The following is a 4,364-nucleotide window of genomic DNA, read 5'->3' as shown; positions in this document are numbered from 1 at the left end:
GGGGAATGGGATCAAAAATGGGGGGGAGGGGAGAGAAATGCACGGGATTATGGTGATGGCACACGGGTGATTTGGTGATGGGAAACCCGCAGGGATTACAATCGAGATGGAAAAAAAATGTACAAAATGATGTAAAAATAAACTTTTGTAATGAGAAAAAAAGTTGTTTCTGATAATCTCATTATTAAGAGGCACACCCTTTATCTAAATTCTCTAGGAAGTTAAAGAAGAAAAAGTTTCTCTTGAGTCACCCTGCAGGACCCCATTACCATTGGCTCAAAATAGCCCCCATGCCAAAGGGGCACGTCTTGGGGAGGCTCACTCTGACCTCCACTCACAGGCACCTCGAAATCTAGGTCTGTGGTCCTACTTCTCCTATTTCCTCTTCTGCCAATACCAATGCCCCCGATTCTGCCCTCTGCCTTCTCTGTTTCTCTGCTCTCTGTCCCCATAATTTTTGCTGATGCCACACACCAGGACTCGGACCACCCATCCCAGCACTGAGCTGAACTGCTTGGTGACAGCCTCAAGGCTGTCAGCACTGGGATGGCCACTGGGGCAGTGAGCACTGCACAAGGGCGAGCTGTGAAGTGGCAGGTGGTAGAGGCACTGCCACAGTCCAGTCATCCCTGCTCTGAGCCAGCATTATGCTCTCAGCACAGTGAAAACGAAGGCATGCATGTCGCTGCTCTGCCCTCAGGAGCCCTACCCTCCAAATGGGAACAGGAAGGATAAGTAAATAAGCGAAATAATTTCAAACTATCAAAAAGACAATGAAAAAACACAGCTGCTTACACCAAGAATCACCAAGAGGGTCTCACATAAGCAAGGTGGTGAGAGCTAGCTGCTCAGGAGCGAGAACATTCCAGCTGAGATTTGAAAAATGAAGAGGAGCCAGCCATCTGAGCGTGGGGGTGGCAGGAGGCCAGTGGGGTCACAACTCCACAGTCTGTCCTCCCTCCCTGGGGCAGGTTGCAGCCCCTGCAGTTACCGCTTCTCCCAGGTGGGGCATACAGGATGCAGGAAAGGCCAAGTCCTGCCTGCCCAGCTCCCAACCAGGCCCTCCCCAACAAGTTCACCCTCCTTCGTCTTTAGTCCCAGTTTCCCCCCAAACCCCCATCTGTTAAGTGAAGCTTGAAATGTCTTCAACACATGAACAACAGTTGAACCCACAAAAAGAGATAAAAGGCTTTAAAAATGCAAATGAGTAACAGGGAATCAACACATTAGTGCGACTGTGTAAAAGAATGAGCTCTTGCTGAACTGATTTGATTAGAAAACTGCACAGCACAGGGATCTTATGGGCAAGAGGAAAGACCAAGGGCACTGGGTGGGGGGGAGGGTGCATCTAGATCAATGTCACCTGCCTCACAGTTATGTCCAGGGCTTTGGCAATGGTTTATCACAGCTCCAAAATCATTTCACGCTGCTCCACGACTCTCACCAGGAGGCTGGCACCAGAAGGGCTATGTTGGGAACCATCTGCCCAAGTTGGAGCACTGCAAGTGGACAGGCTCATGGGGACAGAGAGCAGGGAAATAGAGAAGGCAGAGGGCAGCATCAGGGGCATTGGTACTGGCAGGGGATGAAGCAGGAGAAGTAGGACCACAGACCTAGAGAATGCACAGAACCAGAAAAATTATGTATCTTAGCAACAGAAAGGAAGTGCTTAAAGAAAGGAAATAGCCAATTATGTTAACACAGAGGGACAGTTTCTCAAACTGTGTGTATTTCTAGGAACATGCACATCAGAATCCTTCTGGGCATTGTTAAGAATTCATACTCCAAAGCCTCAGCCACACCTGGTTTGTAATCTCTGGCACAGAGAAGAAGAAAGGTTGCAGGATCAAGTTCAGGAAAATTTTCAGCAAGAAGACATTTAGGCTGGTAGTAAGAACTAGGTAATAAGGATAAGCACCCTCCTTCAGCCTCCACCTACTTCCCCTCAGTCACGGGTCTTGCCTAGGGTGCTACATCGAGTTGTCTCAAACATGCCCATCCTGATATATTTATAATACTGAAAGGCTAAACCCTTTATTGCCCAACAATAAAGGAAGAGGTAACAGAATACCAGGGCATTCATTAGTGCCTTGTGAAGACTGTCAAGGAAAGAAAATATCTATGATACAATGGTGAATGAAAAAATAATCTACAGAAGTATATCTAGATGCATAATAAATAGATGTATATAATTTCCAAATACCTAAGTGCTGTGTGTGTGTGTATAAAAGATAAAGACAATGATTTTTTAAAAAGTACTTTTGGGGAAATGACTAGAATCTTAAAATGGATAGACAGAAGTTCATTAGAGTCAAGGAAATGCCTACTGAACTCGCTGCTACAGAAGGAACACCCATGGTTAGGTGAAGTTAGCTTCCGGCTGAGATGGGCTTTATTCTGGGAGTTGGAAACCATGGGATGGGATGGGGACCAGGAACAGTTTACAGCAATGGAATGGCTCAGAACCAGAGCACTTGGGCTTTCTAGAGCCCGTGAGGCATTGACATATCTATGGCAGAAGGGCATGATTGAGTATAACAGGACATGGCCTTTTCAAACGCAAACTTGGGATCTAAGGCCTGCCAAGTGGATAGATACTCTTGGGAACAGGCCAGCATACTTGACTCTGGGCCCTCCCAGGAAAGGTGAGACAGGCATGAGCATGTTGGGTCATCAATTCCAGATCATTTATGGTTACAGACCTCAGTCCCCTGTCACTTTACTGATAAGGAAAATGAAGGCAAGGAAGTTTAACCACTTGCCCAAAGCCATACAAATGTATAGCTACTAAGGCCAAGGTTAAAAAGAAATCTGTTTTGAATAATATGCTTCCCAGATGAAGGACCCCAAACCCTGGGCTAATGAGCTGAGATGACATAGGCATGAGAGATAACAAAGACTGGTAAGAAATCATTGGCTAGGGAAGCAACATGGAGAACAGAGTGTCTGAGGAAGGACAAAGATGTGTGAATTGGACAGGAAGAGGGAATCTTTGGGGGCTAGCAGCAACCCATAGGGATATGGTTAATTAGGTCCTGGATCAGATTGATGGCTGTGAAACAGAAAGGAAGAAACATGGAGAGAGATGGCATTCCTTGCTCTCACACTACATTTTGCCCCATTCCCTTCTGTCAGCAACTTAGAACTCACTTCCTTTACCTTCAAGACTTATTTGTGGATACAACTCAGAATAAACGTTAACCAGCTTATAAATCCTTTAAATGTTTTTCTTCTAAGCCATGTGTCTTTGCTCTACCTACTGGGAATTAAAAGGAATCAGACCTACAATAAATCATGAGTGTCTCTGGACTTGTGGCTTTCTACAAATGATGTGGTATTTAAATAGGACACTGAGAAACTGGAGGTAAAGCGAGAGTTTCTCTTTCTTTCTGGACCCTCTGATGCTCTCTCATGCCTTCAGTTTCCTTTGCTCCTTATGGAACAGTTGCCAGGATCATTTAGATTGGGACAGGAGGCCATCAGGATTGAGCGGACTCTTGGGAGTCGCCCAGATTGTGCCTTTAGGGTCCCAGGAACACAGAAACCAGGACCAGATCCAGATCTCCTAATGCATTCAGTGAATTCCAACCTTTCTGTCTTCTCCCTTCCTGAAATACTATCAAAACCAAAATTTAAAAGCACATCTTTCAGTTGAAAACTCTACGATCTAGCTTGATATCTACATCCACAGATATATGCACGTTTATATTATATTTAGATAGTTGGCAGGTAGGTGGGAGGGAGGTGATAGTGAGAGAGATGGGCCAATAAAGGTGATAAAGCTATGGGAAATGCATAGACGTTCAAATATTGCGTTAAAGGAATAGAATAGCGTTGTCTAAGCCAAATCACTTTAAGGAGGGGAAAAATAGTTTTTCTCCCTTACGTTCTGTCTGCCATCAGAAGTCGCTGATCTGCACGGGCTTGTCTTCAGACGACTGCCACTCCTCAGGAGCTGCATTATACCGCTCCTGTACTTGTTCCACTTTCTTTTGGGACCAAACCTGCAGAAAGGAAAATGCCTTATCTTATTTATCTTTGCAGTCCGCGTGGTTCTCTGTATTGTTTTTTTGGCACACGGTTTGTTCTGCCTAAGGTTTTGGCACAGACTCTGCTCTTCATAAACATTTTGGAATGACAATGCATAAAAGAACTTGCATCCAATGTTTTTGCGACTTTCCCTTCACCACTTAAAGGAGAAAAGGGAAACAACAAAATGAATGTAGCACATCAACTGGAGGATTTAGCAACCTGAGTTTAAAGAAATTTGGAATCCTGGGGCTCAGATATACAACTCTGAAATCAAAATCACACAGATGAGAATGAACAGTTAATTTGTGGTTTGAAACAAATTATAAATTCAA

At 44.7% G+C, this 4,364-nt stretch overlaps 1 protein-coding gene across 1 annotated transcript in view; it reads right to left on the bottom strand.

Moving 5' to 3' along the window:
- Window positions 1–3,908, bottom strand: part of FRA10AC1 (fragile site, folic acid type, rare, fra(10)(q23.3) or fra(10)(q24.2) candidate 1) — a 33,130-nt gene extending 29,222 nt beyond the window's left edge. The window contains exon 1 of the mRNA XM_012723947.1: window positions 3,887–3,908. The gene's annotated coding sequence lies outside the window, so the exon portion shown is untranslated. The remainder of the gene's footprint in view (window positions 1–3,886) is intronic.
- Between the last annotated feature and the right edge of the window lie 456 nt (window positions 3,909–4,364).

Source organism: Condylura cristata, unplaced genomic scaffold, assembly GCF_000260355.1.
Source record: "Condylura cristata isolate star-nosed mole 26May11 unplaced genomic scaffold, ConCri1.0 scaffold00011, whole genome shotgun sequence".
Classification (NCBI taxonomy): domain Eukaryota; kingdom Metazoa; phylum Chordata; class Mammalia; order Eulipotyphla; family Talpidae; genus Condylura; species Condylura cristata.
This window is presented reverse-complemented; position numbering and strand designations above follow the sequence as displayed.